Source organism: Canis lupus, chromosome 15 (genome assembly GCF_003254725.2).
Source record: "Canis lupus dingo isolate Sandy chromosome 15, ASM325472v2, whole genome shotgun sequence".
NCBI lineage: Eukaryota > Metazoa > Chordata > Mammalia > Carnivora > Canidae > Canis > Canis lupus.
The window spans coordinates 14,500,019-14,526,856 of NC_064257.1; the positions used below are offsets into that span (position 1 = coordinate 14,500,019).

The 26,838-nt window shown below is 37.9% G+C and overlaps 1 protein-coding gene across 14 annotated transcripts in view; it reads right to left on the bottom strand.

The window, feature by feature from the left end:
* Positions 1-26,838, bottom strand: part of MAST2 (microtubule associated serine/threonine kinase 2) — a 208,781-nt gene that overhangs the window by 130,383 nt on the left and 51,560 nt on the right. The window lies entirely within an intron of this gene.

Consider the following 26,838-nt stretch of genomic DNA (forward strand, 5'->3'; position numbering starts at 1 on the left):
TCTGGAAACTCCTCTCTACATACATTTTACAGATGACTCCCATATTTGTATCTTCATCCTAGATCTCTCACCTGAGCATATATAACTATCTTGTACTTAAAATGTCTAAAAACTCAACCTGGCTTCCTACTCAACCTTGGTCCTCCTGTATTTTCCATTTCAGTGATGGTACCACCAAATCTAGAGTCATTCTTTTCTTTTTCCTTCAAATCTTTATTTAAATTCTCAAGGGTTAACATATAGTGTAATAATATACTGGCTTTAGGAGTAGAATTTAGTGATTCATCACTTTCGTGTAACACCCAGTGCTCATCTTAACAAGTGCCCTCTTTAATACCCATCACCCATTTAGCTCATTCCCCACCCACCTCCCTTTATCACCTCTCAGTTTGTTTAGAGGCATTCTTGTTTCACTTTCTTTTACTCTACAACTCAATTATTCAGCAAGCCTTGCCAATGGCTACCTCCAAAACATCTATCTTTAGATTTCACTTTATCTCTACTGCCATGTCCCCTTGTCCAGACCAGCATCATCCAATACCACCTTCCTAGTTGATCTTCCTTTAGTTTGTTCCCCAGGATCCTTAATGTTGTATCAATGTAAATATCATGTAATTAGTATCTGTTTTCTAAATGGTACTACCTTAGTTTAACAAAACAAGCAGCCAAAAAGATCCTTTTAAAATGCAGAACTGAAAAAATAAATAAAATAAAATGCAGAACTGATTGGGTCATTTTTCTTCTTAAATTCCTCAGTGGATAAAGTCTAAAATCCTTTCTGCAGCCTATAGGATGCTACCTGGCTATTGCCTACTTCTTCAGCATCCTTTGCACAATTCCCCAGTCTTTCTGGAGTTTTGATCTTGGGGACATGGCATACCCTCTCTTCACTTCAGGGCTTCACACCTATTATTCTTCTTGGATTACTTTTCCTTATCTCCTTTTATACATTCTTGGACCTTAGCTTCAATCTATCTCCTCTGGGAAGATCTCCCTACATAATGGTTTTCCTAGCCTACCTCTATGTACTTCCGACTCTTTACTATCATTAGTTACTTAATTGTTTTCTGGGAATGACTGTTAGCTCTAGAGGAACAGAGATTAGTCTTGCTCTCAATGACATACTTAGCCTAGTAGGTACCAAATGAATATTTGATGAATAAACCAATGAATCAATCAAGTAAGTAAATGGTTGCTTATTTGGAGTTACACTGATAAAAAATATCAACTGCAGCTAAGTCAGCCAAAGAGGTTTTACTAGAGAAAGGATATACTCCGTTTTCACATACTACTTACTGACAGTCTTCTGGTTGGTAGCTATTATAATAATCATTCAAAAAAAATGCTTTTAGGAGAGAAAAACATAACCTACCACACAAATGTACTTTAATACCATTTACTGACCAGCCTTAAAAGAACCTTATCCCCAAATACAATCTTCTCCCCTAAGCTCTGGCAGCAAATAAATCTGCTGAGAAACCTCCCTTTCCTGCATAGCAAATGTACCATTACTACTGCTCTGGGCATTATGGCATTTTAGCTCCACTCATTCACACTTGAGTGTGAGTCTATCTTAAGGTCTGAAGCTAAGGGGGAAATCAGTGTATATGCAGCTATGGTACAACCTATAAAACTCTAATGTATTTCACTCCTCTTATTCCATTAAATTCACATGTAATCATCTTAAGAACAAGCTTCAATGATGCAGTATTTACATTATACAATATTAAGGAACATAGGAAAGAGCACAAAATATAAAGTTCATGTTAAGGCTCAATAACATATAACTTATGTGATCTGGAATTTCACCTACCTCTAAGGATTAGATATGATTATAAAGGTCAAAGTAATGTGTATGAAAGTATTTTATTCTATGAATTGTGACACAATAACAGATGTGTTGTTCTCATGTGAGTTTGAGGAACAGTAAAGACAGCTTGATGGGGATTCCTGGGTGGCGCAGCGGTTTAGCGCCTGCCTTTGACCCAGGGCACGATCCTGGAGACCGGGGATCGAATCCCACGTCGGGCTCCCAGTGCATGGAGCCTGCTTCTCCCTCTGCCTATGTCTCTGCCTCTCTCTCTCTCTCTGTGTCTGTCATGAATAAATAAATAAAATCTTAAAAAAAAAAAAAAAAGACAGCTTGATGATACTAACAGGATCATCTTTCCATATGGTATAAAAACTCAGGGCTCAGAGTCAAAAAAAAAATAACGTAAACACAGTTCTACTACTTACTTTACTCATGAAATTTTGGTCAGTGATTACACCTTCCTAAATCTTTTTCTTTTCTGCACACCTGTAATAAAAATGCCTACTTTGCAGGGCACCTGCGTGGCTCAGTGGGTTAAGTGCCCAACTCCTAGTGTTGGCTCAGGTTGTGATCTCGGAGTAGTTGGTTCCATCACCCTGAGAGGGGCTTTGAGCTCAGTGCAAAGTCCACTTGGGATTCTCTCCCTCTATTCCTCCTCCTCCTCTCCCCCAGTTTGATGCACATGCTCTTTCGCGCTCTCTCTCCCTCTCTCTGAAATAAATTTTTTAAAAAATACTTACTTTGCAAAAAACAAAAACCTACTTTGCCCATCTCACAAAAGTCAGTCTAAGGTTAGAATAAGAAAATACCTTTAAGGGGCACCTGGGTGGTACAGTCAGTTAAGCAACTGACTCTTGGTTTGGGTTCAGGTTGTGATCTCAGAGTCATGAAATCAAGCCCTGCACAGGGTTCCACATTCAGTGCAGAGTCTGCTCAGGATTCTCTCTCTGCACCACCCCCACTCTCTCTCTAAAATAAATAAATGAATCTTTAAAAAAAATACATTTAAAAACTGAAGGTTTTCATATGAAAAGATGTTCTACATCATGTGTCATCAGGAAAATGCAAATTAAAATAATGAGATAGCAGGGAACCCTGGGTGGCGCAGCGGGTTTAGCGCCTGCCTTTGGCCCAGGGCGCGATCCTGGAGACCTGGGATCAAATCCCACGTCGGGCTCCCGGTGCATGGAGCCTGCTTCTTCCTCTGCCTATGTCTCTGCCTCTCTCTCTCTCTCTCTCTCTGTGACTATCATAAATAATAAATAAATAAAAAAATAAAGTTTAAAAAAAAAAAAAAAACTAAAAAAACTTCTGCCTAAAAAAAAAAAAATAATAATAATGAGATAGCACTATACACCTTTTATTTATATTTTTTAAAAGATTCTATCCATTTATTTGAGAAAGTGAGCCCGAGTTGGGGGCAGAGGGAGAAGCAGACTCTCTGTTAAGGAGGGAGCCCAATGTGGGGCTTGATCCCAAGACCATGACCTGAGCTAAAGGCAGATGCTTAACCTACTGAGCCACCCAGACATCCTCACTATAAACCTTTTATAAAAATGTCCCAAATCTGGAACACTGGCAACACCAAATACTGGTGAGGATGCAGAGCAACAGGAACCATCATATGATATTCTAATGGTGGATATAGGTCACTATACATTTATTCAAACCCATAGAATGCACAACACTAACAGTAGACACTAAATGAAACTGTGGACTTTGGGTGATTATAATATGTCACTGCAGGTTCATCCTTGGCAAAAAAAAAAAAAGTACCATTCTGGTGAGTGATACTGATAATGGGGAAGACTGTGCATCTACTGGATAAAAGAAGACAACAAACACTAGCAGATATGTGGGAAATCTCTGTACCTTCCTCTGATTTTTGTTGTAAACATACAACTGCTCTAAAAATAAAGTCTTAAAAAAAAAAAAAAAACGGGGCACCTGGGTGGCTCAGGCAGTTAAGCATCTGCCTTTAGCTCAGGTCATGATCCCAGAGTGCTAGGAACAAGCCACTTACTGACAGTCTTCTGGCTGGTAGAGTCTGCTTCTCCCTCTCCCCACTGCTCATGCTCTTTCTCTCTCTGTCTCTCAAATAAATATATAAATAAAATCTTTTAAAAAACAACAACAACAACAACAAAAAAAAAACTACGTCCCTTCTCTCTCCCCAAGAAAAGCTTAGGGTTTGATAGCCTGGATTATCATTACTAACAGGAGATGGATTCTTCTAATTTGATCCACCTGAAGCAAGGTTGTAACGCTAATGGATTAGGTACTATTCTCCAGTAACTAATTCTATCCCCAAAATTCAAGTATATATTATTTTAGAGTCTCTCAAACTTAATTACAATCATTTTGGTTCCCTGAAACTGACATAAATACTGTCTGCTGAAGATGCTATTCTCATATTTTCTTGAACTATATTCTAAAGTTGCAAAGCAAAAAAAAAAACAAACAAAAAAAAAATAAAGTTGCAAAGAAAGCTGTATATAGTAAATTCTAGGGAAATAACCATTTACTCCCTTTCACTTGTCCACAAAGCAAACTTCTAAAGATATTACATACAAAATGAGACGGCTTTCTTCACATGGGGAATCACTGTCTATGTGCATTATTCACAATGACTAAACCCATAAAATATTTCCAAAGAAAAGACAAAGGCCAAGTGTCCAAAGTCAATAACTGCTACCCCCACAAGTAAGTATGCAAGCTAAGAGTCACAAGACTGGTGTTTGTCCTTTACATCAATAGTCACCAGCATGGAGATGACTGGTATGGGTCAAAGCTATCTCTCTGCCTGAGGCAGCTCCCTCTCTGGGCCTCCCTCACACTTTCTAGTTTAATTCTCACTCACATTAATTCATTCATCCATTCCTTTTTCACTGCAGTAGCAGCACTCCTCCCAGAGAAGGAAAATTAACAGGCTTTAAGAAATATTAACTCAACCTTCCACTCATTGAGAGTAGAGTTTGAGAGTTAGGTTTTTGGAAATGATATCTCAACTAAGGTCTAAAATTAAGGGGGAAGAAAAAGGCATTCTCACCACTAAATAGCTAGATATCTCTTTACAGAACTTTTAAGTAAACCGATACAGCCTGACTAACATAAATAACACTGCTTGGGGTGAGGGTAGGAGTGGAGAACAACATTCTAGGGCCCACTCAGAATCCACTGCTGATGACAAATAACATCCTTTACTTCCGCATCCTACTGAATAAAAGAAGACAACAAATACTTTTTAACTACATATTGAAATACAATATAAATACAGAAAAGTGTACATAAGCCTACAACTCAAATTTTCACAAACTGAATACAGTAGTGTAACCAACAGCCAGGTTTTAAAAAACTGAACATCACCATCAACCTAGAAGCATCCTGTGCCCCTCTTTCAGTCACTACCTACACTCCCCAAGAAACCATCATCTTGACTTCCAGCTTTAGAGAACATTTTTGCTGTTTTGGCATTTTCTTAAACGCAATATAAACTCTATATTCTTTTGTGTGTAGCTTGTATTCAATAGATGTCTAATTTGAATCCCAGAAAGCACAAGTAAAGAAGTTACAATATTTGAAGATACAGTGGAATAGAAATGAATACACGTATATAGGGAGCATAATGTACCCAAGTGGGATTAATTTTTTTAAAAATCCAGACCAGGTAAATGATAGGAATACGAAAAACATCAAAGACAAAAAAAAAAAAAGAAAAGAAAAGAAAGAAAGAGGAAAGAGAAGAAAAGAAAACCACACACACTCTTAAAAGCCAGAGAACGGGCAGCCCCAGTGGCGCAGCGGTTTAGCGCCGCCTGCAGCCCAGGGTGTGATCCTGGAGACCCCGGGATCGAGTCCCACATCGGGCTCCCTGCATGGAGCCTGCTTCTCCCTCTGCCTGTGTCTCTGTCTCTCTCTCTAGCTGTGTCTCTATGAATAAATAAATAAAATCTTTAAAAAAAAAAAAAAAAAAAAAAAAAAGCCAGAGAACAAGATCCACAAACATCAAAGGAATGACAATTACAGCAGCAGTATATTTCTCAATAGCAATGATGGAAACCAAAAGACAGTTGTACATAGTATTCTTATGTACAAAGTTTGAGAGAAAATGACTACCAACAGAAAATTGGATACCCATACAATCTTTCAAGGTCAAAGACACAATAGACATATTTAAATAAATTTGAAGTATTTACTAGCAATCTACCTATACTGAAGCAGCATCTACATGATATCCTTTAAGGAAGAAAATGATCCTAGGAGAAAAATCTAAGACCCAGGAAGGAATATTGAGTAAGAAAACTAGTAAATACACATAAATGTCAGTAAGTAATGACCAAATAAACAGTAATAAAAAATATCTAATTTGTGAAAATAAATTTTGGAAGAACTAAAATACTGTACAAAAATAGCATGTAAGTTTGGAGGTGATGAGAAGGAAGGAGTCCTGTTGTTTAAGAGAGGAATAAAACTTGAATTTGTTCTAATTCACTAGTAGAGTTAAAAAGATCAAGGAAGGGATCCCTGGGTGGCGCAGTGGTTTAGCGCCTGCCTTTGGCCCAGGGCGCGATCTTGGAGACCCGGGATTGAGTCCCACGTCGGGCTCCCGGTGCATGGAGCCTGCTTCTCCCTCTGCCTGTGTTTCTGCCTCTCTCTCTCTCTCTCTCTCTCTCTCTCTCTGTGACTATCATAAATAAATTTAAAAAATTTAAAAAAAAAAAAAGATCAAGGAAGAAAAACAACCCAAAAAGGCTCCATCAATATTTTTTTTAAGATTCTATTTATTTATTTGAGAGCGAGAGAGAACATGAGCAGTGGGGAGGGGCAGAGGGAGAGGGAGAAGCAGACTACCTGCTGAGTAGGGAGCCCAATGCAGGGCTCAATCCCAGGACCCTGAGATCATGACCTGAGCCAAAGGCAAACACTCAACCAACTGAGCCACCCAGGCACCCCTTTATCTAATAGTTTTAAATGGCAAAAAAGAAAAGGAGCGGTATGGCATGGAAACGCAGGACATGGAATGCCAAGAAATAACAGGGTAGAAACAAATTCAAATATATCAGTAATCTTTTTTTTTAAGATTTTATTTATTTATTAATAGAGACACAGAGAGAGAGGCAGAGACACAGGCAGAGGGAGAAGCAGGCTCCATGCAGGGAGCCTGACATGGGACTCGATCCAGGGTCTCCAGGATCACGCCCTGGGCTGCAGGCGGCACTAAACCGCTGCGCCACCGGGGCTGCCCAAATATATCAGTAATCTTAATAAATGTAAATAGACAAATTTACCAGTATAGACAGGAAAAAAAAAACAAAAAAACCTACTGCATGCCATTTGCAGATAATCCAAAAGCAAAATGACATATGAAGTTTGAAATAAAGTGATAGCTGGCTTTATAAAAAACAAGGCACCTGGGTGGCTCAGTCGTTTCATCGTCTGACTCCTGATCTCAGCTCAGGCCTTGATTTCAAGCTCAGCAGGGAGTCTGTTTGAGGTTCTTTCCCTCTCCCTCTATCCCTTCCCCAACTCGTGCACTGGAACGTGTACAAGCTCTCTCAAATAAATAAATCTTAAAAAAAAAAAAAAGAAAAGAAAAAAGAAAAACACCAAGAGGGACATAAAAACAGATTCAACAGATGTTTTTTAAAAGAGTAAATATTATCATTTTTAACCTCAATAAACAGCGACAAAATGGGCAAACTCCTATAAATATATCCTATAAACCTCACCAAAACTACCTCAAGGTGATATAGGAAGTTTAAATTAAATCCATTCCATTCAAAAAGCTGAATCATACATCATGTCTGAGTTAGGTTTATCCCCAAAATTCAAGTGGTTATGCAATAGAAAATTTATAAATCTTCTACACTTCAAAACAAATTAATGGAGAAAAAAAAACACCATATTCTCAAATGATACAGAAAGGACACATCAAATGGATACCAACTTACTAAAAGAAAAGCAAAGAATCAAGGGAAGAGAGATGTTCAAGACATTAGAAAAAGGAATAGAAGAGAGCTGGAAAAAAAAAGGCAGAAGTCTTTAGATATATATATAAATGTTGCAAATTCAAATACTTCCTTCCATTGGCCAGTAACATATTTTATAGAATCTGAAAAACTATTACTTCAAGAGATGACATTATTTTAGGTATCAGTAAAAAAAAAAAGTGTTTAGAGGTGCTGGGTGGCTCAGTGGGTTAAGTGCCTTCGGCTCGGGTCATGATCTTAGGGTCCTGGGATCTAGCATTGTGTCAGGCTCCTTGCTCAGCAAGGAATCTGCTTCTGCTTCTCCCTCTCCCTCTCCCTCTGTGCTCTCTCTCAAATAAATAAATAATCTTTAAAAATATTTTCTTTTTTTTTTTTAATATTTTCTTAAAGCAAAACAAAAATAACTGCCAATTAAGGTGTAACACCATTAAAACACAGCACAATGTCAGAGCTGTTAAGTAAATAGATGAGAACCTTAGAAATGATGAAACATAGGGACGCCTGGGTGGCTCAGTCAGTTCAGCATCAAACTCTTGATTTTGGCTCAGGTCATGACCTCAGGGTTGTGAGTTCCAGCACCACACTGGGCTCCATGCTGGGCATGGAATCTACCTAAGATTCTTTCTGCCCCTCCCCACACCCTTTCCCCATCTCTGAACTTTAAAAAAAAAAAAAAAAAAAAAAAGGATGAAACACAATAAATGCATGAAGTAGCAAAATACAAAATAAAAAAGAATCCATAGGGATTATATTCATCAATTTTTCTTTAAATCTCTAAAGGTTGGGGGTCCCTGGGTGGCTCAGCGGTTTGGTGCCTGCCTTCAGCCCAGGGCATGATCTTTGATCCCGGAATCAAGTCCCACATCGGGCTCCCGGGATCAAGTCCCACATCATGCCTGCTTCTCCCTCTGCCTGTGTCCCTGCCCCTCTCTCTCTCTCTCTGTCTCATGAATAAATAAAATCTTAAAAAAAAAAATCTCTAAAGGTGGACCCAGAAAATCACTTCTACAAGTATTGGTTCACAGACCTTCAATCTGTGATCCTGATTTGCAGAGGAGAATGCAGGAATTTATTTTTTAAGAGATTTTATTTATTTATTCATGAAAGACACAGAGGGAGGCAGAGACATAGGCAAAGAGAGAAGCAGGTTCCCCACGGGGAACCCAATGAAGGACTCAATCCCAGGACCCCAGTATCACAATCTGAGCCGAAGGCAGACACTCAATCACTGAGCCACCCAGGTACCCCGAGAATGCAGGAATTTAATTCAGAAATGATAAGGGGATGTAATTTTTTTTTTAAGATTTTATTCATTTATTCATGAGAGACACAGAGAGAGGAAGAGACACGGGCAGAGGAAGAAGCAGACTCCATGCAGGGAGCCCGATGTGGGACTCGATCCCGGGACTCCAGGATCACGCCCTGGGCCAAAGGCAGATACTCAAACCACTGAGCCACCCAGGTGTCTCAGGGGATGTAATTTTAGATTACTATTAAATTCCTAAGTGAAACAACTCCATGGACAAAATACATCTTGCTTAGGGAAAATGTGCTGTTAAAATAAACTCCAGGAAGAAGAGAAACTCTAAAGATCTGAGGCTGGCCTGATTATCCATCTCTGCAAAGATCTTGAAGATAATCATGATGACAGTAAGAACTGAAAATTAGGTGCTACATAGGGAAGATGACCAGGAGGTTGATAGGTAGAGGAGGAGGATAACAACACTCAGGAATGAAAACTATCAGAGAAGATGAATAAATATGTTAAATACAAATCCCTCCCAATAAAAGGCAGAAGTCTGGTGTGATTACAACATAAACAGAAATACATACAGCAGAGAAAAAGAGAAGGTACGAATAAGATAAACCATTTAATTTTCAAAGCCATTTAGTTTACTGACATGATGAAAATATTTCGTAGTACTAAGGACAGATGAGTACAAATTACAATTTCTTCTATTCAACTTCCCACAAAAGGATATTTAAAAATATCAGAAGGAAATCATTACATTACACTTTTGTCCATATATCATCTTTGAAATAACTTTCAAGAGAAAAGGAAGTGTCCGAAATCTAGCTGGTTCTTGAAGATTTTGCTTCTAAGGAGTACAATCTAAACTGAATTACATCTTGTATGAGGATTATTTATTTGAATGTCATAACTTTCAAAATAAAAAAAAAATCCCAAGAAAGCTTTGTCAAAATGCTTCCCAGTATACATTATGCTGTCATACGCTATCCAAAATAATTAAATGCCCCTGAACAAGGGCACTTTAAAGCACTCTCACTTTTGAACATCAAAAGCAGAAAAGGGGTAGAATAAACATTATATGTTTGTCACCTGAAGGCAATAACTTTATCAGTACAACAAATAATCTCAACTCAGAATCTGGAAAACTGGGCTCTCACTATATATACAATGAAACCAAATTACTGTGTCTGCCTTCTAGGCAAAAAATGTAGAAATCATGGCAGTAAGAGTTGATAATAAAAATATATTTATGTTAGCTAATCTGCTGACCTTTCAAAGTTAAAATAAAATCATCTCCCATAAAGATGATTGGGAAATAAAGCAAATATAAATGCATCTTTCATTCACAAGGAACTTCAACCTCAAAAGTAGCAATAGGATGAAAGCTGACCCAAAGACCCAACCTGAACCGCTATTCAAATAAAACAGTATCAATTGCTACACAGGACAGAGACTCCTCTAAAGGAAAGATGCAGCCACATAATCTCCCAGATGTCTAAAAGGACCTACAGATGCAATTACTGTATGAATGTGCAGGCTGAAACCATTACAGCCTTTTCTCTAGTTAAGTAGGAAGCCAGCTTGAGAATTAGGCCAATATACAGAGCAGAGAAGCTGAACAAGACACTAGATCACTAGATTACCCAACTTTGAAACCATCCAACCTCTGGACATCTGTGTTTGAATCAATACCTTTTTTTAAATATTTAAATCAGAATCAAGTTTTCTGTTACTTTCAGGTCAGAGTATCCTGACCTAAATACCTAGCCTGTCCACAAACACACTGTTTGTCCTTGAGGAAGCTACTAATAAGCTTCACATAGCGAAAAAGTGGCCAATCAGAAACCTCCCACTGCCTCCACTGCTATCACCCCTAACAAATCATTCTATGTCTTGCCTCCACAGGTTACTGTCAAATGATGGTAGAACACTAGAAAGGGAGGCATTAGGAGTTTTTCAAAATATGACTGTGGTTAATATGGCTAGAATGTGGCAGAACTATAATTTAAGCCAATCTTCTGTTCCTACTTTAAAATTATCTGGGAACGCCTGGGTGGCTCAGCAGTTGAGCATCGGCCTTTGGCTCAGGGCATGATTGAGTCCCCCGTCGGGCTCCCCACAGGGAACCTGCTTCTCCCTCTGCCTGTGTCTCTGCCTCTCTCTCTCTCTCTCTCTCTCTGTCTCTCATGAATAAATGAATAAAATCGAAAGAAAAGAAAAGAGAAAAGAGAGAAAAGAAAAGAAGAAAAGAAAAGAAAGGAAAGGAAAGGAAAGGAAAGGAAAGGAAAGGAAAGGAAAGGAAAGGAAAGGAAAGAAAAGAAAAGAAAAGAAAAGAAAAGAAAAGAAAAGAAAAGAAAAGAAAAGAAAAGAGAAAGAAAGAAAGAAAGAAAGAAAGAAAGAAAGAAAGAAAGAAAGAACGAACGAACGAAAGAGCTGGAAGGATCAAAGCAGGGTTGTATCTTAGCTGGTTTTCTGGAAAACTTTAAGGAAATCTAAAAAATTCATCAAAATGCAGTTAGTACATTCATCTGGCTTTTTATCTTCTAATCTGAGGTTATCCAGTAGATTACCTATACCACTGAATAGACTTTAGCTTTTGTGTGTTTATACACACAAATCTAAAACTAACTTTTGAAGTTTTACATTATAACTTACCTATTTAAAACAAATAATCTAAACTGCTGTTTTTCAAATATTACTTCTATTTTAGAATGTTCCAATGTAGTCTTTTGGAGAATGAACTGTAAAGTAAAAAAAAATATTTGGGGGAAAAAAGGAGACTGTAAGAAAACATTCTCCAGTGTATGTAGTCTGGCAATTTGGAATATCCACAAGATAGAAACAAAGACTCAAGAGAAAGGGTTAACAGATACTGGAGACTGACCTAGTCACTAGGGAGAAAATGACTTATTCAACACAGAACAGGCATAAAATTGAAAATATTCCCCACTCAATAAATAGGATTCCTTTTCTGAATGTGGGCAACTAAAAAAGTTAAATAAAGATAATAAATAAGCAATGCAATTAAGTATGCTTATAAAGCCAGCCATTTTATGGGGCACCTGGGTAGCTCAGATGGTTAAGCATCTGCCTTCAGCTTGGATTCTGAGGGACCTGGGATCAAAACCCTACATCAGTCTCCCTTGCTCCGTGGGGAGTCTGCTTCTCCCTCTCCCTCTGCCTCTCCTCTCAGATCATGCTTTCTCTTTCTCTGTCTCTCTCTCTCTCTCAAATGAATAAATAATTTTTAAAAAATTAAAATAAAACTAGCCATTTTTTATCAACAGTTAATTGACCATAATACATCATTATTTATGAAAAGTCTTCTGAGTACTTTAAAAATACTTCCTAAAATATCCCCAAGAAATCAAATGACAGATCTGATCAAAGTGACTGCACTAACAAGACAAATTAAAATAAGGTATTGACTTTTAAAGGTCAGTCATACTGGAAAAGTGCTGAAGATTCAGCGAGTGCTCCCAAGAGGCTCTGAATGTTCACAATACCATTAATAAGAAAGATAAATAATAAGAACTACAAATATCATAATCTGCCTAAATGTTACCAATCCTGTATATTTTCTTTTTGAGTGCTTTAAAAATACCAAAATAATGTTAATTTATGATAACTCCAAAGATCCAAGGTGCTTTGTCTCAAAAAAAAAAAAAAAAAAAAGTGCTTTACAAATGTCAAACAAAATAAAAACAAGAGAAAGCTACATTTCATGAGAAGACCTACACAGGCTGATTGATTAGTTTGGTGTTTTATACTGAAATCTTCACTATGTCAATCCTTAAAACACATTGAATGTTGGACTAAAGGAAACTGGCTTGTTCTTTATTAATAAGACCAAGACAGGATGATCTACTTTACAAATATGAAAAAATTAATCATAAAATTTAAAGCAAATGTAGTGTCTTCTTCTAGTGCTAAGGACATTCAGTGAAACTCTGCTGAATGCTATCTACCAATCTCTCCATTTTCCCCTCATTATTAGACTCTACTTACCTCTCCATGTGCCAAATTACCAAAGACTTAAAGAGGAGAAGGCTTCTAAAACAGGTGTCAGATATATTGCTATCATATATGGCTATATTGTACGTGTATATATATGCCTGCAAAGTGGTAATTTTAAAAAGTTCTTAAAACTATGTGTAGAGTCACATATATATTATACATACGACTTAACTAAGGAGAGGTGGTGGGGAAGAAGACGCAGTGATCAGGAGCAGAATATGTTTACTGCAAACAATCTGTCAGCAATAATGTCTAATATCAAAAATTAGGCTTGCATCCTACAAAGGTCTGATTTAATTGCACCACTCATTTAATATAATGTAAGTAAGCACAAGCAGCATTTTTTCTATCAAAGTATAAGGGTCTCAGACAATTTCTCTAATTGTAACTATACAGGATAGAAAAAAGAGGAACTTAATGGCATTCTACCTTGCTTCAAATGAATTAAATAAAATTGAAGCAATCCATTTAGACATTTTCAAAAGACACTAAGAGGAAGGAGAGCAGGAAAAAGGCTGTTACTCACCTGTAACCCTCTCCTTCGCAGAATACTGGAATCATCCATAATAGGTAACAAACAAAAAAAGCCACTCCCAAGACAGTCAAATACTAGTGCCTACTTGCTTACTGCTGGGTAAAGAGGCAAACAATCAATCCCTTTCTCCATGCTATTCCCACTAACCACCACTCCACTAAATCAGTTCTCAGTCCAGTGTAAGTAGACAATCTCTGCCTCGCATGACAGCCACGTCTTTCTTCACAGACAGATCTCATCTGAATCATCACCAAAATAGAGGAAAATATTTCGTATTTGTTTTTCTCTTCCAGGCATACCCCTTTGGTTAAAATATTTGAAGTACCAAGAAAAGGAAAAAGGTCCCAGGAAAAAAAATCCAATCTTTGATATCCTTACTTCATTGCTTATTATCAAGGTTTGGCAAGCAAAACAAGAGAGTCTCCACCTGCAGCTACTGAGCTTTTAAAATCCATGTCACGTTTTCCTTTCCCAAAACAAAACCACTTCACATACGTTTCTAAAAAGATAACAATTCTTCAGAAATACAAAGAAAAACATATTATTCTGACGCCTGTATTTTAGGCTGAGGCTGATATAAAACCAGTTATTGTTCTGACAAAGTCGGCAAAATTCCTTTCATCCTTTGTACAGACAAAGCAAATGTCAGATTCTTTCGATACTGTCACAGGCTCTTTTGTTTCTTTATCTCTAGATACGCTAGTCTTCACTTCTTGGGCAGTCACCAAAGCCTCTTTCTTCAAGAGCTTAGATCACTACTAAGGTCGGTTTCCCTGCTCTTTTATGTCCTGGAAGGGGCTAGTACACGTGTGGTGAGTTCTGAGCATGGATGAATTCATTCATCTATTCACTGCTCATAGTACTGTCAGCGGAAAAGCTCCCCATTCCATCAGACTTCTCAAAGAGCACAGCATGAAAAAGTCTAGTTTTACTCAGGGTTTAATAATCTCAGAATCATTTCTTTGGTCATTGGCTGCCATTTTCAAGACTTTAATCAAGTTTAAAGATGTTTCTAGTGTCTTAATTTATAGCTTAAAGTATATATATATTTAAGTTTATATATAAGTATATATATACATGCTTTATATATATATTTAAGTTCTATAGTAAAAGATTAGCTCACATGATAGGATTTTGTTAAACACCCCATAAGCAATGTTTTAAACTTTCCAATTTTATAGTAATTTCCAGAATCCTATTAAACACAGAAGAAATGTGAGGCAAGTTGGTGGTGTTTCAATAAGTCACAAAAAAATTGTTAGCAAAGGCAGCACTGTATTTTTAAGAGGGTTAAAACATTATTTACCAATTCACAATCATTCGTTCTTCAAACTGTAGGACATACTGTAAAAAGTATTCACTTTCCAAAAGATTGCAGAAGATATTGATCCAAATTTCCTAATTTGACAAATAAAGGTATATATAAGGCACTGTTATATTCTCTATTTGTACAGAGAGTATATACATAAAAATATACATAAAGGTATATATAGGTATACACAAAGCAGGCTGTATAGTTTCCTTAGAGACTATATATATTTTACTCCTTAGAGTAAATTCAGCAATAACTGTAAGACTGATTCAGTCTGCACTCAACAAGAAGAAAAGAAAAGCTGCTGCTCACATAATTGTCGTAGCTACACCAACAGTCTGGGGCTTAAAGGAAGGTTTATTTACAAAATTTTTTTCTGGTGTTCTTAAAACTGACTCTAAGAACAAGAACTAGCCATACTGCTGAAAACAACACAGAAAGCAGGATCCATCTCCCTTTCATTCATCAACAAATTTCTAATCCTTAGACAACCAGTATGGTCTTCTGTTGTGAGAGCTAATAAACCCACATCTCCATGGACTCTTTCCATCTGCTGCTTTAAACAACTAACGGCTGGATTATGTCTATGGGGAAAACAAACACAAGACCTGAACAGACAGATGATTTGCATAGGGTATACTATCCACTAAATGAGTGTCTGCAAAGTCACTGGCTTTTAAAGCCATAGAACTTCCAATCAAAATAGATTTTATTAACTAAATAAAATATATATCAGCAGGGTACAAGGTAGGAATCAGTCTCTAATCCATCGGTCCTGAGAAATATAAATGGTGCAGTCTGATAAACTGTTCAGACCAGAAATTCAAAATTCAAACTCTTTATTCATTTACTAATTCAGGAAACATTTATTATGCTAAGCACTGAGATGGGCATAGGGAAAGATTACCAAGATTAACACTACTCATAAACTAATAATGCTGTTCTAGAAGATCTCAGATCCAATGGCAAAGTCAAATACAAGCAAGTAATTATGATACAATGTGAGAAATTCTATCAGAGGTAAGACAAAGTGCTAAAAAAGGAATGTCAAAGAGGGCTCAATTCATTACATCAGGAAATCTTTCAAAAAAGCTTCCAGTAGAAGTGCCAATCTGGTAAGTGAAACTAATATTACAGATTATCAGCCCTTGGCCATGATAGTCTCCCTTTCCTAAAATGTACACAGCTTAAAAATCCTCAACCATGGGATCCCTGGGTGGCGCAGCGGTTTGGCGCCTGCCTTTGGCCCAGGGCGCGATCCTGGAGACCCGGGATCGAATCCCACGTCGGGCTCCCGGTGCATGGAGCCTGCTTCTCCCTCTGCCTGTGTCTCTGCCTCTCTCTCTCTATCTGTGTGTGACTATCATAAATAAATAAAAATTTATAAAAAAAAAAAAATCCTCAACCAGTGCTCACTATCTAAAAAATTAATTTAAGGGATCCCTGGGTGACTCAGCGGTTTAGCGCCTGCCTTCAGGCCAGGGCGTGATCCTGGAGTCCCAGGATGGAGTCCCACATCGGGCTCCCTGCATGGAGCCTGCTTCTCCCTCTGCCGGTGTCTCTGCCTCTCTGCCTCTCTGTGTGTCTATGAATAAATAAATAATATCTTTAAAAATAAATAAATAAAATAAATTAATAAATAAATCTCTTAAAAAGTGTCATGTTTTATTCTTAAAATTCATACAAATTTTGCATTCTTCTAAGAAACCCTTACTTTTTTTTTTAAGATTTTATTTATTTATTCGTGAGAGACACAGAGAAAGAGAGGCAGACACAGGCAGAGGAAGAAGCAGGCTCCATGCAGGGAGCCCGATGTGGGACTCGATCCAGGGTCTCCAGGATCACGCCCTGAACTGAAGGCAGGCACCAAACCGCTGAGCCACCCAGGGATCCCAAAACCCTTACTTTTTAATATTAATATTGATAAATACTGACTAAATTGCAAGAAATTGAAGAATAACCAGAGAAATGGGAGAAAATAAAATGCTATTAGAAAGCCAAGAAAAAAGTGTTCGAAGAGGGCTGAACAGTAACAACTGCTTCCAGAAGGCCCAAGAGTACCCTTGAATTTACTGACATGAAAGTCAGTGAAGCCCTTTGTAAGAACAGTTTCGGCGTAGATGTATGATGGGAGCAGAAGCCCAACTGCAGTGGGTTACAGAATAAAAGAGATGAGGAAATAAAGAAAGAATCTAGACATTTCCAGCTTCCATTTAATTATTTTCTATCCTTTGCAGCCAAATTTCTCAAAAAAAAAATTATTCTTAAAAAGTAAGAGATGATATTCAAAGCATAAACAGAGATAGGAAAAAAGGATACTTCTTCTACTCTAACATTAAAAAAGGAGGTAGAGGGATCCCTGGGTGGCGCAGCGGTTTGGCGCCTGCCTTTGGCCCAGGGCGCGATCCTGGAGACCCGGGATCGAATCCCACGTCGGGCTCCCGGTGCATGGAGCCTGCTTCTCCCTCTGCCTGTGTCTCTGCCTCTCTCTCTCTCTCTGTGACTATCATGAATAAATAAATAAAATCTTTAAAAAAAAATAAATAAATAAATAAAATAAAATAAAAAAGGAGGTAGAGTCAACAAAATACCTGCAATCTTAGTAGTAAAGAATCTAAAGAAGTTTCCAAATGATAGCTATTCTCTCTGCAAAATAAAGAAGGAAATCAGGGGATCCCTGGGTGGCGCAGCGGTTTAGCGCCTGCCTTTGGCCCAGGGCGTGATCCTGGAGGCCCAGGATCAAATCCCACGTCAGGCTCCCGGTGCGTGGAGCCTGCTTCTCCCTCTGCCTATGTCTCTGCCTCTCTCTCACTCACTGTGTGCCTATCAAAAATATAAAATAAAATTAAAAAAAAAAAAAAAGGAAGGAAATCAGGGAGCAAAGAGATGGGAGATTTCAGAAAAGCAAGGGAATCTGAAAGAGATAATGTAGAGAACAAGATGATGTGTTAAAGAAAAAAGTAGGACTGGTGAACAATGCTGAGGACTGACTGATGTTTCCATTATAAATTTATGGGCCACCAATCTGTTCCATGTGTGGTTTTCTTCAGTAGACTACAGTAACACAAAGGTAAAAGTCTTACCAGACTGATTAACCAGATAGACTGACAAAAGATAGATTTATAACATTGACTAAAGAGTTAAATAGTTAATGAACCATGGAATAAAAGCTAAAAAGGGAGGAAAGTAAAGAAGAAATAAGAAGGATCTAACAGAGATACAAATAAGCCTAAAAATAAGCAAATGAAGGAGCTGAAATCCATCAAGCTGTAGTGAGGAGGTTATCCAGCATTATGATTTTAGAAGGAGAGCATTTCAATGGTATGATAATGCACAAACCACAGTTCTGAAGAGGGTACAAAGGTAGACTAGAAATGATGATGATAAGGTCTAGCAACTATGGTGCTAGAATATTGACAGGGTCTACATGGTTGCTGAAGATAAAGATGATAAAGATAGCAGGAGTTGGGAGACTTATGCCTCATGACAATATCTAACATGAAGGAAGGGATAATTAGGAGATTAGTAAATACAGCAGCCAGGAAGAGAAGGATTCAGACATAGGACTGCTAAGAAAAATTACCCTAAGAATTCACATTGAATTCTGCTTCAAATAAATTTGATTTATAAATGGATGTACTAATTTAACTGAAATCTTTTATTTTATAACTAAATAAATGTAGGACCGAAGAAAGGGATATAACATGCTTCAAAATTGTATGGTAAGAACTTGAACCCATGTTTCTGCTAAAACATGCATGTTTAACTAAACAGAACGGATGGAGGAGGGTTGCTTATCCTATAAAAGACATGCAGAACATCTTCATCAATTACTCTACATTAATATGGTGTTAATAAGACAGAGGGGCACTCGTGTGGCTCAGTCAGTTAAGCATCCAACTCTTGGTTTCAGCTCAGGTAATGATCTCATGGTTGGAAGATTGAGCCCTGTGTCAGGCTCTGTTTTCAGTGGTAAATCTACTTCAGATTCTCTCCCTCCTTCTACCCCTCCTCTCACTTGTACTTTCTTGGACAAATAAATAAATCTTAAAAAGCAGGAGGGGACTAGCTGGGGGGGCACGTGGCCGGAAAAGGATGTGATTCTTCATCTCAGGATTGTAAGTTTGAGCCCCATATTGGGTGTAGAGTTTACTTAAAAACAAAATCTTAAAAAAAAAAAAAAAAACTATTCAGCAATAACTAGGTTAAAACTAAACATCTGCATAAATAAAATTGAATACATAAATTCTCAGAATAGGTTGCATCTATGTATGTTCTCAACATAAATTATCTTTCTTTCTCTTATCAGAAAAAAAGTAAGATTATCTTATAACTAACTCTATATGGAAAATCATCATGGTAAACATGCCAAAGTAAGCACAATGAGAGAAGTTGGTTACAAAACCTGAGCCCTAAAGGCACCCTCAGAGATTTTCTCACTAGACCTACCACAGCCTCTGCATGTGATAATGCACACAGCACAAAGCACAGAACCTGGAACCTCTATGGTTCATGATAGGTTCAACAATGGATTCTTCTCTATTTATTGCTTGAATGGAAAGTCAGTCAGTCAATTAAAATTTTTTCAAAGTAGGTAGGCTTTTTTTTTTTAGTATTTTTTTTTATTTTTATTTATTTATGATAGTCAGAGAGAGAGAGAGAGAGAGAGAGGCAGAGACACAGGCAGAGGGAGAAGCAGGCTCCATGTACCGGGAGCCCGACGTGGGATTCAATCCCGGGTCTCCAGGGCCAAAGGCAGGTCTCCTGGGCCAAAGACAGGCGCTAAACCGCTGCGCCACCCAGGGATCCCTAGGTAGGCTTTTTATAGAGGGAAAAAAATGTTCCTCAGGTTATAAAGACAAGTTATTTTCTGATAACCCCTACTTTAGAATTTGCATAGGTTTATAGTTAAGATTCCTCATTCAAACCTCATAGGAAATCATTCTATTTTGAAAGTAATCCTCCTTTCACTCATTTATTCTACAAATTAAGTATCTACTATGTACCAGGTATTATTCTACATTCTAGAAATGCAATTGTTAATTTAAAAAGATAAGGAGTACCTAAGTGAGTCATTCAGTAGAGTGTCTAATTCTTGATTTCAACTCGGGGGCCATGGGATCGAGCCCCATGGGACTGATCTCGAGGGTCATGGGATTGAGCCCTGTGTGGAGCCTGCTTGGAATTTACTCTCTCCCTCTCCTTCTGCCAGCCCCCTTGCTTGCTTGCTTGCTCTCTCAATCTCTCTATCTCTCTCTCTCAAAAAAAAAAAAAGGATAAAAATTTCTGAATTCTTAGAGCTTGCATTTAAGTGGACATAGACAGACATTAAACAAGACAATGAATATATCAAATATACAGAATGTTAGAACATGATAAATGCAATCAAGAAAAATAAACAAGAGGACAGAAATGTGAGATTTTTTTTTTTTTAAAGATTTTGTTCATTTATTCATGAGAGACACAGAGAGAGAGAGAGGGAGAGACACAGGCAGAGGGAGAAGCAGGCTCCATGCAGGGAGCCTGACATGGGACTCGATCTCAGGTCTCCAGGATCACACCCTGGGCCGAAGGCAGCGCTAAACCACTGAGCCACCTGACTACCCGAAATGTGAGATTTTTAATGTACATTTGATGTTAAGACATTGAACATATTGATGAAAAAAACTGTTCTAATATATTGAAACAAATATGTTTAATCCAACTCCTATCAAAATCCCAGCAAGACTTCTTGTAGGTAGAAACAAACAGCCTAAATTTTATATAAAAAAGAATTAGATAGCTAAAACAATTTTGAAATAGAAGAATAAAGTGTAAGGAATCACTCTAACCAATGCTAAGACTTCAGGATAGTCTCATAGGCCAATGAAACAGACGAGAGAACCCAGAAATAGACCCACACAAATATGCCCAATTTACTTTTGACATATAAGTATAAAACCAATTGAATGAAGAAAGCATAGACCTTTCAATTAACTGTACTGGAGCAACGAACATCCACAGGCAAGACAAGACACAAATAGACGAATCTAGACCTACACCTTACACCATATGCAAAAATTAATTCAAAGGCATCAAGGTGGCACCTGGGTGGCTCACTGGTTGAGCATCTGCCTTTGCTCAGGGCATGATCCCGGGGTCCTGGGATCGAGTCCCACATCGGGCTCCCTGCATGGAGCCTGCTTCTCCCTCTGCTTATTTATGTCTCTTCGTCTCTGCCTCTCTCTGTGTCTCTCATGAATAAATAAATAATTTAAAAAAAAAAAAGGCATCAGGATTTACATATAAAATTAAAAACTGGGGGATCCCTGGGTGACTCAGTGGTTTAGCGCCTGTCTTTGGCCCAGGGCGGGATCCTGGAGTCCCGGGATCGAGTCCCGCATCGGGCTCCCGGCATGGAACCTGCTTGTCCCTCCTCTGGTGTTTCTGACCCTCTCTCTCTCTCTATGTCTATCATAAATAAATAAATCTTTAAAAAAATAAAAATAAAAATAAAATTAAATTTAAATTAAATTAAATTAAAAACTACAAAACTTTGAAAGATGGTGCAGGAAGATCTCAGGCTCACCTCATCACATGGATACAACTAGGTAACACCTACATCAGTATTTAAACACACACACACATTTCCTGTGTACACACACACACAGGAAATGACCCAAACCCTGGCAGAACAGAATCTCCACAACTAAATGTAGAAAAGAGTCACATGAAAGAGGGCAGAAAGGGAAGAGACACAGAGAGCTGGCTGGTCTTACTGCAGGCCCCATCTACCAACAAAAGCTTTATAGGGGACACCACAGGGAGATCATCCTGAAATTCAGTGGTACTGGATCTCTGATCTGAATCAACTCAAGCCTAAGACAGCCCCAAAGTGGCCCACTGGCAACATAGGAACCAAACCAGGCTCACAACAGGAAAAGAGAGCCATTACAGACTACTAGACTAAAGGTAAATGTGGCTCAACCACAACAGGAGGGTGCAGACAACATACATAGGAGATACCCCTGAAGCACCAGGTTCTGGTAAACAGAGGATATTACACTGCAGGGCACTACAGGATCTCTTCTTTGTAGGCAACTACTTTCAAGGGCAAGAGATGTAGCTGACTTTCTTAACACACAGAAACAGACACAGAGGGTTAAATAAAATGAGGAGACAGAAGAATATGTCCCAAATGAAAGAACAGGACACAATCACAAAAGAGACCTAAGCAAAACAGCTAAATAATTTACCTGAAAGAAAATTTAAAGTAATGGCCACAGGGGATCCCTGGGTGGCTCAGTGGTTTAGCGCCTGCCTTTGGCCCAGGGCATGATCCTAGAGTCCCAGGATCGAGTCTCACGTCAGACTCCCTGCATGGAGCCTGCTTCTCCCTCTGCCTGTGTCTCTGCCTGCCTCTCTCTCTCTCTCTCTCTCTCTCATGAATAAATAAATCTTTTTAAAAAATTAAATTAAATTAAAAATAAAAAAATAAATAAAGTAATGGCCACAAAGATACTCACTGGACTTGAGAAAGGAGTGAAGGACCTCAGTGGGATCCAAAAATGAAGAAATATAACACAGAACAAAGAACCATTTAAAGATGAAGAACTCCATTAACTGACATTAAAAATACACTAAAGTGAATAAATAGTAGATTATGGAAAGTGAAGAATCGATAAGTGACCTGGAGGACAGTAATAGAAAGCCATCAAACTGAACGAGAGAGAGAAAAAGGAATAATAAAAATCACAACAGATTAAGAGAATTCAGTAACACCATCAAGCATAACATTCACGTTGTAGGGATCCCAGAAGAGAGAGCAAAGGGGTCAGAAAATGTATCTGAAGAAATAATAGCTAAAAACTTCCTGAATCTGGGGAAGGAAACAGAAATCCAGATCCAGGAAGCCCAGAGAACCTCCAAAGAGGTCTCCACCAAAAGACATCATAATTAAAATGGCAAAAAGTACTGATAGAGAATTTTTATAGTAGCAAGAGAAAAGAAAACAGTCACATACAAGGGAAACCCACAAGGTTATCAGCTGATTTTTCCACAGGAATTTTGCAGGCCAGAAAGGACTGACACGATATAATGAAAGTACTGAAAGAAAAAAATCTGCAGCCAAGAATACACTATCCAGCATAGTTATCATTCAGAATAGGAGAGATAAAGAGTTTCCCAGACAAACAAAAGTTAAAGGAATACATCACAACTAAACCAGGCCTATAAGAAATATGTTAAAGGAACAAAAGATCATAAGCAAAAGAAAAGCAGGAAGCATAAAAGCAGTAAAATTAATTATATCTATAAAAATCAGTCAAGGGCAGCCCAGGTGGCTCAGTAATTTAGTGCCACCAAGGCCCAGGGCCTAATCCTGGAGACCCAGGATCAAGTCCCATGTCAGGCTCCCTGCATGGAGCTTGCTTCTCCCTCTGCCTGTGTCTCTGCCTCTCTCTCTCTCTCTTTCTCTGTCTCTCTGTCTCTCATGAATAAATAAATAAAATCTTAAAAAAAAAATCAGTAGGGGGCTCAGAAAGTAAAAGAATGTAAAGTATGACACCATATATCTAAAATGGGGGGGGGAGGGTAAAAACATTGTGCTTTAAGAATGGGTTCAAACTTAAGTGATCATCAGCTTAATATAAAATGCTGTATGCATAAGATGTTATATATAAACCTAATGGTAATCACAAACCAAAAATGGGTAATAGATATGCAAAAAATAAAGAGAAATACATCAAGTACAACACCAAAGAAAGTCAACTAATTGTGAGAAGAGAGCAGGGGAAGAGAGGAACAGAGAAACTCTACAAAAAAAAACCATAAACCAAATAACAAAATGCCAATAAATACATACCTCCCAACAATTACTTTGAATGTAAATGGACTAAACTCTCCAATCAAAAGACACAGGTGACAAAACTGATAAAAAAGCAAGACCCGTCTATATACTGCTTATAAAAGACTCATTTCAGAGTAAAGACATATGCAGTTGAAAGTGAAGGGATGGAAAAGCATTTATCATGCAAATGGAAGTTGAAAAAAAAAGACAGGTAGCAATATTTATATTGGGCAAAATAGACCTTAAAACAAGGTCTATTGTTTTAAAACAATAAAACAATAAAAGACAAAGAAGGACATTATATAATCATTTTAAAGGAAACTATCCAACAATTGTAAATATTTATGCACCAACATAGGAGCACCCAAATAAATAAAGCAGCTAATAACAAACATACAGGAAGTAATAAACAATAATACAATAATAGTAGAGGACTTTAACATCCCACTTAGATCAATGGATAGATCATCCAAACAGAAAATCAACAAGGAAACATTGGATTTGAAGACACACTGAACCAGATGAATCTAATATTTTCAGAACATTTTATCCCAAAAGAGCAGAATTCACATTGTTTTGAAGTTCACATAAAACATTCTCCAAAATACATCACATGTTAGGCCACAAAATAAGTCTCAGATTCAAAAAGATCGAAGTTATACCAGGCATCTTTTTCCAACCACAACACTATGAAACTAGAAATCAACCATAAGAAAAAATCTGGAAAGAACACAAATACATGCAGGTTAACATGCTGTTAAACAATGTGTGGTACACACACACTCACAGACACACACACGCACACACAGAGGAATATTATTCAGCCATAAAAAAATGAAATCTTACAATCTACATAACATGGATGGAGGTAGAGTATAATGTTAAATGAAAGGCAATCAGTCAGAGAAAGACAAATACTATATGATCTCACTCATATGTGTAATTTACAAAACAAAACAAAACAAAAAAAGGAAAAAAGATACAAACAAAAAACACTCTTAACTATAGATTTTTTTTTTAAAGATTTATTTATTTATTCATGATAGACAGAGAGAGAGAGAGAGAGAGAGAGAGAGAGAGGCAGGCTCCATGCTGGGAGCCCGACGTGGGACTCGATCCCAGGACTCCAGGATCGCGCCCTGGGCCAAAGGCAGGCGCTAAACCACTGAGCCACCCAGGGATCCCCTCACTCTTAACTATAGAGAACAAACTGATGGTTACCAGGCAGGAGACAGGTTGGGGGAGGGGGTTAGGGGAGGGGGTTAAAACAGGTGAAGGGGATTAAGAGCACACTTACCCTGATGTGCACTGAGTAATTAAGTAATTATTGAACACTAGGTTGTATACCTTAAACTAACTTAACACTGCATGTTAATTATACTGGAATTAAAATTTTTTTAAATAGGTTTTTTTTTTTTTAATAAAGAAGCTCTGGAAAGCTGTACAGCTTTTTTTTTTTTTAAGATTTTATTTATTTATTCATAGAGATGCAGAGAGAGAGAGAGAGAGAGAGAGGCAGAGACACAGGCAGAGGGAGAAGCAGGCTCCATGCAGAGAGCCTGACCTGGGACTCGATCCAGGGTCTCCAGATCACGCCCTGGGCTGCAGGCGGTGCTAAACCGCTACGCCACCGGGGCTGCCCTTAAATAAGTTTATTGGGAAAAAGAATTAGCAAGCTTTTAATAAAACTGCAATATAATTTAACATCAAGTAATTCATAGTCAAAACTGTATAATTAAGTTCAATATTCAAAACTTGCAATGTAGAGATTATCATCCTTTGCCCCACTAGATCATCATCCTTTGTACTCCAAAATGCAGGGTTATTATGAACTGTATAAGGAGGTTCCCTTGCCCTTTTCGGTCCAGATAGATTCAGCCAATAGGCAGCACCAACAAATGGTCAGAGAAAGAAAAGAGGGTAACAGATTAGGGGGCAATTTATCTTCCTGAGTTGGTTCCTACCGGGTCAAGTTAGACTGGCTGCATCCCACTACCACAAAGTCATGCTAATTATCAGGTCACCTTCTACATACACAGGCCCTCTAACTCCCAAGTTCCAAGGATCACTTCCTCCCCTCACCCTTTCATGGTTAGTAACAGTACCAACTTACTATTAACCAGAAGGTACTATGTATGTTACCATTTCAATACACCCTGTCCATATTTCTTTATTATAAGGTCATAATTTGTTCTGTTTGCTGCCAGGACCCTAATATGTGGAATAAAATTAAGTGTATTTTCATCTTTATTTGCCTAAAGAATAGAAATTACTTTCAATTCATAGAAAATTTTATGTAATCAAAACCAGGCAAAACTCTCCCTATGTAATCCTGATAAAAGTCTTCAATATCCAAACAGAAAATTGAGTATCAGTAAATCCAGAGAAAAAATACATCAAATAATCCAACCTGCCAAAGACTTTCCTCTCCACTTATTTACAAGTTTTGAAATAGACTTCAGAGTCAGACCTCATTTTGAATTCCTGATCTAACATTCACTTACTGTCCTACAGCAAAGTATTCAACTGTTTTGTTCAGTGTTGCATTCCAGGCACCTAGTACAGTGTTGATACATGGCAGGTATTTCATAAATATTTGTAGAATAAATGGACAAATGAACAAACCTCTGCAAGCCTGAATTTCCTCACCTGTAAAGTATGATGATTGTATCTACCTCATAATGTTCCTAAGAAAATAAACGATAATATATGTAAAGGAATCTAAGTGTAGGGTCTAGTAAATATTATCAGTTTTTTTTTAAGATTTTATTTATTTATTCATGAGAGACAGAGAGAGGCAGAAACACAGGAAGAGGGAGAAGTAGGCTCCCCATGAGAAGCCTGATATGGGACTCAATCTCAGAGCTCCGGGATCAGGCCCTGAGCCAAAGGCAAATGCTCAACCGCTGAACCACACTGGCATCCCAAAAATTGAGAGATTTGCATGGGATTGAACAGGATATTAGCAGCTTGGTTGCTTATTCTCATGAATATTCTTAAGAGATAAGCAAAAGAACAAGAACAGGAGCACCTGGGTGGCTCAGCAGTTGAGCATCTGCCTTTGACTCGGGGCATGATCCCAAAGTCCTGGG